Genomic DNA, 13166 nt, shown 5'->3' with positions numbered 1-13166 from the left:
GATAATACAGTATTTCTCCTTATACGCTTGACTTATTTCCCTTAGCATTAAGTCCTCCAGGCCCATCCATGTTCGTATTATGTTTCATGGACTCATCACTGTCCTTTATGGTGTGTAACATTCCATTGTATGTAAGTACCACAATTTGCTGATCCATCCATCCGTTCATGGGCATTTTGGTTATTTCCATTTTTTGCCATTGTGAATAAAGCCTCAATGAACATAGGTGTGCATATGTCTGTTTTTGTCATTATTTTTAGGTCTCCAAGGTATATTCCTAGTAGTGGGATTGCTGGACCATCAGAGGCTACCCAAACTGATCTTGCGCATTTGAAGCAGTAGACAGTTCCTTGGACAATCCTGCTAAAGTCACTACATTGCTTGATTACTTTCAAGTAGGAGATAAAGGGAGAGAAATCCCAAGGCTAGACCAATTTCTGTGCAAGCAGGGTAAGGTTTACATAAGTAAGGCGGAGATTTCTACTATCTATGCAGAGTGAATGCAAATGAGACTACATGGCTAAAATAAATAATAAACAACTTTTCATATAGGGAAACAAGACTAAAGTTTTGTGAATGGCCATAAGGAAGCTTTCTGAGGACTTCTCCCCTTTGCTTGGTTTGTTTGTTTTTTAAACTCTGGAGATATTCATATTCATTCACATTTAGCCTCTAGTTTTATGCTTCTTTACCTTTTCCAGGGGCGGCCTTTGGGTTAGAGATTTCATGGGAGACAAAAGATAGTTCAATACTGGAAAGATGTTTTTGCTGTACCACCTTGGTGCTGGGGCCAGAATCCAAAAGCAGCGGTGTATTGGGAAGGACCCCAGTGTTGCAGGGACCAGTAAAGAATTGACAAGTGATAGAGAAAGCAGTGGACATGACAATGGGTGTGGGTGGAGCACGCTATGGAGAAAGCTCTGCCAATAAAATACTTGGAGTTGTTGTGCCATAATCATGCCCCTTGCAGGATGAGGAGTGATGAAACTTAGGTACACTGACATGTATTCAATGCCCCTTTGATGCCTGTCTTTATAAAAGGGATGAGCATGGATTCTGCCTTTAGATTCTAGCATCAGAATAAACAAACTCAACAAATAGAACTTCCTATTTGTCAAAATCCACATTCAGTCACTTTTCTTCATTGAATGAGATCCTATTTAGTACGCACCATCTCAAAAAATATCACTAGACCCTATGGCAAACCCAGGAGTCATTCCTGACATCTTGACAGTGATATCAAAACAGGATTCTGTTACAGTCTCAGGACAAGGATAAATAAAATTAAGTTTTCATGAAAATGCTTTAAAGAAGTATTTCTGTAGGATTTCCAATGAGTTATAAATGTGTATGATACATGACTACAAATTCTGCTTTGAATTACTATCATGCATTTTATTCATAAAGTTGGTGAAATTGGGTAACTGGTCACCGAAGGCCATTATTTTCATTGGAATATAAAAAAAAACATCCAGCGCGCGTGCCGTTGAGTCGATTCCGACTCATCGGAATATACTTGAAAAAATCCAAGACAAACCTCACAGGAGATACAAATCCAGCTATTCAGGAGCTGAAGTGAATCTGCCCCCTATTTGCTCCATTAAAAATTACTTGTTCTGCTTGAAATGTATACCTTTTAAGCAGTGAGAGAGGGCTCATTACTTTGATGGGTGAATCGTAAGACAGCTTGGATTGTTAGAAGGAAAGAGAGCTGGAATTGGCAACAGGTTCCCGATGGTGAACTTGAAGCATTCATATGGTGTATCTCCCCATCCACATAGCCTACTAAATGACTGCTGTATCAGTGAGTAAAATCAACTGTTGACACCAATGTCACCCAATGGGCTGCACTATAAGCTCTGTGAGGGCAGTGATGCTGTCAGCTTTGCTGAGAGTGGTATCTTTGGGACCTAGAATGGTGTCCTGCAATAGTTGTGCTCCATAAAAAATCTTTCAACAGAGTAAGCGAACTCTAATCTCTGAATCATCACCCAATTCCCTCTCATTTTATCCACTAGATAATTGTTAGTCTATCCAAGTACACTCATTTGTATTGTCCTGAAAGCCAACACTAGGTTTCTGGATCAGAGGCACAGTTACTATTACTTACAGAAATCAACACATTGGTCCTCCATACTCCCTTTTTCCCTTTCTGGTGGCTTGCTGAGAGTCTGATGTCATGTCGCACAGACAAAGGAATTTTTGCACTACAGGAGAGAAGCCCTGTAATTATGGCTCTGGAAACTTATGTAGGGGCTGGATGCTTCTGCCTCTTCCCCTCCAGAGAGAAGGAGAGTAACCTTTCCTCCTTAATGTTTTCCAAACCTTTGGAATGGAAATATTTGACTCTAAGCTTCATTCTCCTTTGAAATGTAAACACATAGCTCCAGGGAGATAAATCTCTAAATATCTCTGGAGGTTTCTCACTATCTCAAGGTTGCTATCCAGTCATCCTTAAACTTCTAAGGCTTCTCTTTTAACTCAGGGTCTGTTTTCTTTGCCCAGAAAGCCCTGACCTTTGCAGAAATATGAACACATTCATATTGTTTCCTGACAGTCTGAATATTTCTGCTCTTCTCCACTGCCTTCACTCCTAAGCTATCTCACTTTCTCACCTGGACTGTTGCAATGGCCTTCTCTAAGCTCTTGTTTATCTTTTTTCCCCATCCAGCACCCAGAAGATATCTGCCAAATGCAAATTGCATTATGAATGGGACCCAGGTTACAAACCCTGTGGTTCAGTTTTTGGTCCCACTTGCTACTCAGCCTGTGCTACCTGTCAGGCTTTCTTGCTAGAGTACTCCCAGCTCTCCAGGTTCCTCCTTCCACCATTGATCATCCCACAACACCACTGTTTGTCTCAGCCTCCCCTTGAGATGAGGACTAGGAGCCTTCATTGCTCCATTATGGCTCTTGGTGAGAGCCACAGCAGTCCCGGCTTCAGTTCTGACCCAACAAGACCCATGGGAACTTTGTCTTCTCTAGAGACTGCCTGGAGGGAACAGGAAGATGAAAGAGTTGCTGACATATGGGACACATGTTAATGACTGAGAGACAGGAAACCAAATGGATTCTGCAGACAAATTTCCCCCTTCTTGTCCTGGAGAGAGTGCTCCCAGGCCCAGTGATTTCATACAACCTCTAAGGGAAGGGCCTATTTGACCAGGAAACCAGAGGAATTTTCTCGTGAAGCTCACTTAGAGACCTCTGGCATTTGCTTACTCTACTTTTTTCCCTCACCTACATTTTTCCTTCCCTCTTGCTTCTTTTGGATTGAAACCCCAAGAAACCATTGGCAAATAAGCTTTCTCAGGCCCTAGGAAATTCAGGCTATGGGGCACTTCTCATTAAAACATTACATTGATTCGTATTTTAATTAGAATAAACATTGTGGTCTTTAAGATGGCCTCCATGTTCACCTAAGGTCTCACACCTGCTACTCATCAGACCACTTCTTACTCCTGAAGCTCAAAACACTCAGATCTTCTTTCACATTTTTCATTATATCAAATTCCTCCAGACCTGAGGTTCCACACGTATCTTCCTTTTTTCTGTGCTGCTCACCTCTCTCGTCCCCTGTGTCTCTACAATTTATATTCATCTCTCTGGCCTCTGCTTACATATCACCTACTGAAAGTTGCCTCCTCCAATTATAGGTTAAATTTCCTTGATATACCTTTGTATCATCCTGTACATCTCTTCCCAAAAGTCCATCCAATTTGAAATACATTATCTGCGATTCAAATATTTATCTGTTTAACACCCAACTCACTCCCACAGCTATAAACTCTGTGAAGGCAGACATCATATCATTTGTATTTTCCTGTTGTAGCATCAGTGTTTAACAGAGACTGACAGTAGTATGAAGTAAAGGAATATTTACTGAATAAGTGAATAAATGAGTTTATAGAGAGAGAGAAAGTACCATGGCTCAAGCAGTTATTTAATTACAATGGCATTTCATGTGCTATAGAATAGAAAAGGAAAAAAAAAAAGAAAACGGAAATGGTGTTCTGTAAGAATTGTGGCATAATTTGGGGAAAATACCTGTTTAAAAGTCTGTTAATGCTTAGATAATAGGGCCCAAAAGGGTGCTACCCTATTTATTTCACCAATCTTTTACTAGAAGATGAAGTAAAATTTTCTTTTCCAGACTCGTTAAAGATAGACAAGGATTTATGTATCTCAGCTGAATTAGTGAAAGAAACACACATATGCATTTAAAATGCATCTTGACTTTTCTCCCATAGGCCAAACTTCAAGTTTTTATTCAATCATTTATTGTCAAAAAACAGTGACGGCAAATATACAACAGTTAGGAAACAATTTTTTAGGTATTCTGCATATTGGTTACCAACTAATTTTTTTTTTTTTTATTATTGATTAGCTCAATTCATTTTAAAAGCTAAAGAAAAAAACAAATTAAGCAACACTGTGATTAAGGGAATGAAAAATTGAACAGGTGAGAAAAAAAGGTGATTTCTTTCAAAGCAAGGATTTGGCTCCTGCTTTCAATTTTGATTTCATTTCTCTAGGTAAATTTTCATTTTGTCTCAATTTCAGCATTTGCATGAGAATGCAGGCATCACACTTGGCAGGGCAAGTGTTGTGGAAGAGAGAAAAAAAAAATTTTCCTAAAAGTTGGTGATTCAATGTATACTAGAAAAATCATGTCATAGGCAGAATACTCAAATGATCCCCAATGACCTTGACCTTTAAATAATCTCCTTTCTTGAATGTAAGTAGAAGCTTGACTATGCTGAGATAGCACCACCGTGAGTAGATAGCAAAAGGGATTTTGTGAACGTCATCAAATTACCAAATAACTTTGTGTTAACCTGGCCTAATCAGATGAGAACTATAAAGACAGCATTTTTTTTCCAGTAGTTTTCAGAGGAAGAAAACAACCACTTGTTGGAAGCCACCTATGGAGCTAAAAGGAATCCTCAGACAACAACCAATAAGAAAACAGAACCTCAGTTATACAGTCACAAGGAACTGAATTTTGCCAACAAACTGAATGAGCTTGGAAGAAGATCTCAGATCTCAAATAAAAACCACCTAACATCTCGATTGCAGTCCTGTAAGGCCTGAGTAGAGGGTCCAGCTAATCCATGTCCAGACTCCCAAATCATAGAAACTGTGAGATAAACCATTTGTGTGGTTTGACTTTCTTAAGTTTGTGACAACTGTTCCATAGCAACAGAGAAATTAATACAAGTAGCATAGCCTGTTTCCCTTTTCTTTCTTTTTTTTTCCTTATGTTTTAATAAGAAAGCAAGGGTTGTTTAAATATACCAAAATGATTAGAAACTTATGTTCTGGACAGAAGCATCTCTATCCAGGAAAAGTGAGCTTGCAATGACAAAAGCCGACTAGAGGAATGAAAAGAATGTGGAATTTTTTTCTGGATGCTATGTGTAAAATCTCTGGTCTTGTTTTCCACTTAATTCATTCAAAAATATTTGTTTCATATCTATGACATATCCTGTGATCAGCAGGGCACTGAGGGAAATTTTTTTTTTTTTAAATCATTGCTGGACGCAAAAACCTGCACAAAAGTATTTACCGCGTCTTTACTTATAGTTGCCAAAAATTGTAACTAAGACGTCCTTCAATAGGCAAGTGGGTAAACAAACTATGGTATATACTTATAACGAAACGTTATTCAATGATGAAAAGAAATGACACGAAAGGAACTTAAATGCTAAAGTGAAAGAAATCAGTCTGAAAAAGCTACATAATGTCTGATTTCAACTATACAACACTCTGGAAATAGCAAAACTATAGACATAGTGAAAATATCAGATGTTGCCAGGAGTTCAGGGGAAGGGGGAGCATTTTTAGGACAGTGAAATTATTTGTGTGATATTGTAATGGTGGACACACAATATTATATATTTGTCAAAACCCAAAGGACTATACAAGATAAATTGCAAATCCTACTGTAAGCAGCGTAGTTTCGTTAATCATAATGTCTCAATATTGGTTCATTAATGGTAACAAATATACCACAGGAATGCAAGATGTTAATAAGAGAAACAGTGTGGGGAACGGGGAGCATATGGGAATTCTCTAAAACTTCTCTAAAAAATATAGTCTATTAAAAAATAAAATAAAACCCCACTAGGGTTAAAAAAAGTCATGACCACTAACCTCAAGGAAATTAAAATTCAATGGAAAAAAATACTGAAAATAACGAGGTTGTGGAAAGACTTGCAGAAGAGCTTGAGAAATTTCTCATTGACCACTTGCATGATTTCAATGAACTAAACACTGAAAAGTATATCTTAAAAGGGAAAGCAGTCCTAATTCTTTGATATTATAGACATATACAGATATATGCCATGGTATTTTCAATTGCCTCATATGCATGTGAAAGCTGGACAATGCATAAGGAAGACTGAAAAAGAATTGATACCTTTGAATTATGGTCTTGGCGAAGAATATTGAATATACCATGAACTGCCAGAAGAATGAACAAATGTCTTGGGTGGCATACAGCCAGAATGGTCATTAGAAGTGAGGATGGCAAGACTTCATCTCACATACTTTGGACTTGTTGTCAGGAGGGATCTGCCCTGGAGAAGGACATCATGCTTGGTAAAGTGGAGGATCAGCTAAAAAGAGGAAGACCCTCAAGGAGATGGATTGACACAGTGGCTGCAACAATACGCTCAAGCATAACAATGATTGTGAAGATGGCACAGGACGGGGCAGTGTTTCTTTCTGTTGCACACAGGGTCTCTGTGAGTAGAACCACCTGGATGGCACCTAACAACAACACAGATATATGAAGCTGGCCCATCATCTCATCTTTTAACACTCTTCCCAATATTATGCATTTTCAAAATCTAAACCTTGCCTATGATGATGGTCATGGCTGATGATGAATATAATGATAATTATCTTGGTTATGATTTGGCTGCTGAACCATAACTTTATTATTATTAACTTTTATTGAGCTTCAAGTGAACGTTTACAAATCAAGTCAGTCTGTCACATATAAGTTAATATACACCTTACTCCTTACTCCCACTTGCTCTCTCCCTAATGAGTCAGCCCTTCCAGTCTCTCCTTTCGTGAAAACTTTGCCAGCCTCCAACTCTCTCTATCCTCCCATGCCCCCTCCAGACAGGAGATGCCAACACAGTCTCAAGTGTCCACCTGATATAATTAGCTCACTCTTCATCAGCATCTCTCTCCCACCCACTGTCCAGTCCCTTTCATGTCTGATGAATTCTCTTCGGGAATGGTTCCTGTCCTGTGCCAACAGAAGGTTTGGGGACCATGACCACCAGGATTCCTCTAGTCTCAGTCGGACCATTAACTATGGTCTTTTTATGAGAATTTGGGGTCTGCATCCCACTGATCTCCTGCTCCCTCAGGAGTTCTCTGTTGTGCTCCCTGTCAGGGCAGTCATCGGTTGTGGCCGGGCACCAACTAGTTCTTCTGGTCCTAGGATGATGGAAGCCTCTGGTTCCTGTGGCCCTTTCTGTCTCTTGGGCTCATAGTTATCGTGTGACCTTGGTGTTCTTCATTCTCCTTTGATCCAGGTGGGTTGAGACCAATTGATGCACCTTAGATGGCCACTTGTTAGCATTTAAGACCCCAGATGCCACATTTCAAAGTGGGATGCAGAATGTTTTCATAAAAGAATTATTTTGCCAATTGACTTAGAAGTCCCCTTAAACCATGGTTCCCAAACCCCCACCCTTGCTCCGCTGACCTTTGAAGTATTCAGTTGATCCCGGAAACTTCTTTGCTTTTGGACCAATCCAGTCCAGTAGAGCTGACCTTCCATGTATTGAGTGTTGTCCTTCCCTTCACCTAAAGCAGTCCTTATCTACTATATTAATCAGTAAAAAACCCTCTCCCTTCCTCCCTCCCTCCCCACCTCACAACCACAAAAGTATGTGTTCTTCTCAGTTTATACTATTTCTCAAGATCTTATAATAGTGGTCTTATACAATATTTGTCCTTTTGCCTCTGACTGATTTTGCTCAGCATAATGCCTTCCAGGTTCCTCCATGTTATGAAATGTTTCACAGATTCGTCACTGTTTTTTATCGATGCATAGTATTCCATTGTGTGAATATACCACAATTTATTTACCCTTTCATCCGTAGATGGACACCTTGGTTGCTTCCAGCGTTTTGCTATTGTAAACAGAGCTGCAATAAACATGGGTGTGCATATATCTGTTTGTGTGAAGGCTCTTGTTTCTCTAGGGTATATTCCCAGGAGTGGGATTTCTGGGTTGTATGGTAGTTCTATTTCTACCTGTTTAAGATAATGCCAGACAGATTTCCAAAGTGATTGTACCATTTTACATTCCCACCAGCAGTTTATAAGAGTTCCAATCTCTTCGCAGCCTCACCAACATTTATTGTTTTGTGTTTTTTGAATTAATGTCAGCCTTGTTGGAGTGAGATGGAATCTCATCGTAGTTTTAATCTGCATTTCCCTAATGGCTAATGATCGAGAGCATTTTCTCATGTATCTGTTAGCTGCCTGAATACCTTCTTTAGTGAAGTGCCTGTTCATATCCTTTGCCCACTTCTTAATTGGGTTGTTTGTCTTTTTGTGGTTGAGTTTTGACAGAATCATGTAGGTTTTAGAGATCAGGTGCTGGTCGGAGATGTCATAGCTGAAAATTCTTTCCCAGTCTGTAGATGGTCTTTTTACTCTTTTGGTGAAGTCTTTAGATGAGCACAGGTGTTTGATTTTTAGGAGCTCCCAGTTATCTGGTTTCTCTTCATCATTTTTGGTAATGCTTTGTATTCTGTTTATGCCTTGTATTAGGGCTCCTAGGGTTGTCCCTATTTTTCCTTCCATGATCTTTATCGTTTTAGTCTTTATGTTTAGGTCTTTGATCCATTTGGAGTTAGTTTTTGTGCATGGTGTGAGGTATGGGTCCTGTTTCATTTTTTTGCAAGTGGATATCTAGTTATGCCAGCACCATTTGTTAAAAAGACTATCTTTTCCCCAATTAACTGACACTGGGCCTTTGTCAAATATCAGCTGCTCATACGTGGATGGATGGATTTATATCTGGGTTCTCAATTCTGTTCCATTGGTCTATGTGTCTGTTGTTGTACCAGTACCAGGCTGTTTTGACTACTGTGGCTGTATAGTAGCTTCTGAAATCAGGTAAAGTGAGGCCTCCCACTTTCTTCTTCTTTTTCAGTAATGCTTTACTTATCCGAGGCTTCTTTCCCTTCCATATGAAATTGGTGATTTGTTTCTCTATCACCTTAAAAAATGGCATTGGAATTTGGATCGGAAGTGCATTATATGTATAGATGGCTTTTGGTAGAATAGACATTTTTACTATGTTAAGTCTTCCTATCCATGAGCAAGGTATGTTTTTCCACTTAAGTATGTCCTTTTGAATTTCTTGTAGTAGAGCTTTGTAGTTTTCTTTGTATAGGTCTTCTACATCCTTGGTAAGATTTATTCCTAAGTATTTTATCTTCTTGGGGGCTACTGTGAATGGTATTGATTTGGTTATTTCCTCTTCGGTGTTCTTTTTGTTGATGTAGAGGAATCCAAGTGATTTTTGTATGTTTATTTTATAACCTGAGACTCTGCCAAACTCTTCTATTAGTTTCAGTAGTTTTCTGGAGGATTCCTTAGAGTTTTCTGTGTATAAGATCATGTCATCTGCAAATAGAGATAATTTTACTTCCTCCTTGCCAATCCAGATGCTCTTTATTTCTTTGTCTAGCCTAATTGCCCTGGCTAGGACTTCTAGCCCAATGTTGAATAAGAGCGGTGAAGAAGGGCATCCTTGTCTGGTTCCCGTTCTCAAGGGAAATGCTTTCAGGCTCTCTCCATTTAGAGTGATGTTGGCTGTTGGCTTTGCATAGATGCCCTTTATTATGTTGAGGAATTTTCCTTCAATTCCTATTTCGCTGAGAGTTTTTATCATAAATGGGTGTTGGACTTTGTCAAATGCCTTTTCTGCATCAATTGATAAGATCATGTGGTTTTTGTCTTTTGTTTTATTTATGTGGTGGATTACATTAATGGTTTTTCTGATATTAAACCAGCCTTGCATACCTGGTATAAATCTCACTTGATCAGGGTGGATTATTTTTTTGATATGTTGTTGGATTCTATTGGCTAGAATTTTGTTGAGGATTTTTGCATCTATGTTCATGAGGGATATAGGTCTGTAATTTTCTTTTTTTGTAATGTCTTTACCTGGTTTTGGTATCAGGGAGATGGTAGCTTCATAGAATGAGTTGGGTAGTATTCCGTCATTTTCTATGCTTTGAAATACCTTTAGTAGTAGTGGTGTTAACTCTTCTCTGAAAGTTTGGTAGAACTCTGCAGTGAAGCCATCCGGGCCAGGGCTTTTTTTTGTTGGGAGTTTTTTGATTACCGTTTCAATCTCTTGTTTTGTTATGGGTCTATTTAGTTGTTCTACTTCTGAATGTGTTAGTTTAGGTAGGTAGTGTTTTTCCAGGAATTCATCCATTTCTTCTAGGTTTGCAAATTTGTTAGAGTACAGTTTTTCGTAATAATCTGATATGATTCTTTTAATTTCAGTTGGGTCTGTTGTGATGTGGGCCTTCTCGTTTCTTATTTGGGTCATTTGTTTCCTTTCCTGTATTTCTTTAGTCAATCTAGCCAATGGTTTATCAATTTTGTTAATTTTTTCAAAGAACCAGCTTTTGGCTTTGTTAATTCTTTCAGTTGTTTTTCTGCTCTCTAATTCATTTAGTTCAGCTCTAATTTTTATGATTTGTTTTCTTCTGGTGCCTGATGGATTCTTTTGTTGCTCACTTTCTATTTGTTCAAGTTGTAGGGACAGTTCTCTGATTTTGCCTGTTTCTTCTTTTTGTATGTGTGCATTTATCGATATAAATTGGCCTCTGCGCACTGCTTTGCTGTGTCCCAGAGGTTTTGATAGGAAGTATTTTCATTCTCGTTGCATTCTATGAATTTCCTTATTCCCTCCTTGATGTCTTCTATAGCCCAGTCTTTTTTCAGGAAGGTATTGTTCAGTTTCCAAGTATTTGATTTCTTTTCCCTAGTTTTTCTGTTATTGATTTCTAGTTTTATTGCCTTGTGGTCTGAGAAGATGCTTTGTAATATTTCTATGTTTTGGACTCTGCAAAGGTTTGTTTTATGACCTAACCTGTGGTCTATTCTAGAGAATGTTCCATGTGCGCTAGAAAAAAAAGTATACTTTGCAGCAGTTGGGTGGAGAGTTCTGTATAAGTCAATAAGGTCAAGTTGGTTGATTGTTGTAATTAGGTCTTTCGTGTCTCTATTGAGCTTCTTATTGGATGTCCTGTCCTTCTCCGAAAGTGGTGTGTTGAAGTCTCCTACTATAATTGTGGAGGTGTCTATTTCACTTTTCAGTTCTGTTAAAATTTGATATATGTATCTTGCAGCCCTGTCACTGGGTGCATAAATATTTAATATGGTTATGTCTTCCTGATCAATTGTCTCTTTTATCATTATGTAGTGTCCTTCTTTATCTTTTGTGGTGGATTTACGTCTAAAGTCTACTTTGTCAGAGATTAATATTGCTACTCCTCTTCTTTTTTGCTTATTGTTTGCTTGATATATTTTTTCCATCCTTTGAGTTTTAGTTTGTTTGTGTCTCTGAGTCTAAGGTGTGTCTCTTGTAGGCAGCATATAGACGGATCGTGTTTCTTTATCCAGTCCAAGACTCTCTGTCTCTTTATTGGTGCATTTAGTCCATTTACATTCAGCATAATTATAGATAAATAAGTGTTTAGTGTTGTCATTTTGATGCCTTTTTATGTGTGTTGTTGACAATTTCCTTTTTCCACATACTTTTTTGTGCTGAGACTTTTTCTTAGTAAATTGTGAGATCCTCATTTTCGTAGTGTTTGACTTTATGTTTGTTGAGTCGTTACGTTTTTCTTGGCTTTTATCTTGAGTTATGGAGTTGTTATACCTCTTTGTGGTTACCTTATTGTTTACCTCTATTTTTCTAAGTAAAAACCTAACTTGTATTGCTCTATATCGCCTTGTATCACTCTCCATATGGCAGTTCTATGCCACCTGTATTTAGTCCCTCTTTTTGATTATTGTGATCTTTTACATATTCACTTTTTTTCGGAGTCTTTGTTGCAATAGGGATCCGAGGTAGCGTCTACCTAGTCCGCCGCCATCTTGGCCCCGCCTCCCTGAACCATAACTTTTGAATGTTTGGCTTGTTCTCATGGGGAAAGTTTGACATAGAGTTGGATCTTACGGCATCACATAAGCACTTCCAGAATGCTCACTCACAGGAAAAGGCTGTTAAGCAGAAACAAACTTGCTTCCAACTTGTTCATTTCCCGTAAAGCTGTTATGCGGGCTAGTCACAGAATTAGCTCTCAAAGTGTCAGTTCCCCCAGTTTACCACTAGCTGTAGTAGGAGTTCAACGATAGCTTAAATGTGTTATTTAGAATTGATGAACATTCTTCAGGACATGTCTTATTGCTCCATCAAAGGTGTCTCAGATTTATTACATACTTGCTCCTGCTCAGTATATAGATGAGAACTAGTCCACATGGTCTTCACTTTTTGAAGGAACGATCACCAGAACAATATTCTGCAGGAATGTTCCAGTACAACATACTTCTAGATTTTTTCTCAGCTATTCATGATGCCTGGCAGAAGCGGTTAGAGAAAGAGAAGGGGAGTGACCGTGAACTGCCACTAGCCCATTAGGGCATCTACTTTGTGTGGACACACCATTCTCCTTTGTAACATGCCTTAAAGTAGAGGTTTCACTTATTCAAAAAAAAAAAAAAAAAAAAAAACTTTGCTAAGGTCAGGCTCCTCCCCTGACCAAGATTCAAGGTTTGGCTCCTGGAATGGAAGGGGACTTTCACATCAGCCCTGGTCTCTGTGGGAACCCTGGACTGGGAGGAACCAAAGGGTATTTATGAGGGAAATAATTTCTCAAATTAGTCCTGAAATCTAAGTAAGAATTTGGGCAGAGGAGGTAGGAAACCTGTGTAAGTCTAGACAAAGAAAAATTATCCAAACTATTACAGGTTTGAGAGAATTGATCACATTCCTGCATTTGGGAAAATGCAAGTAGTTGAGTGTGACTGCAATAAATGGTTCTTCTGGTAAGAGATGTGGTGGGTGGCATAGCCTGTGCAAATCTGTCACTTTGAGATTTGTA

Source organism: Elephas maximus, chromosome 26 (genome assembly GCF_024166365.1).
Source record: "Elephas maximus indicus isolate mEleMax1 chromosome 26, mEleMax1 primary haplotype, whole genome shotgun sequence".
Lineage (NCBI taxonomy): Eukaryota > Metazoa > Chordata > Mammalia > Proboscidea > Elephantidae > Elephas > Elephas maximus.
Note: the sequence above shows the minus strand (reverse complement) of the source record.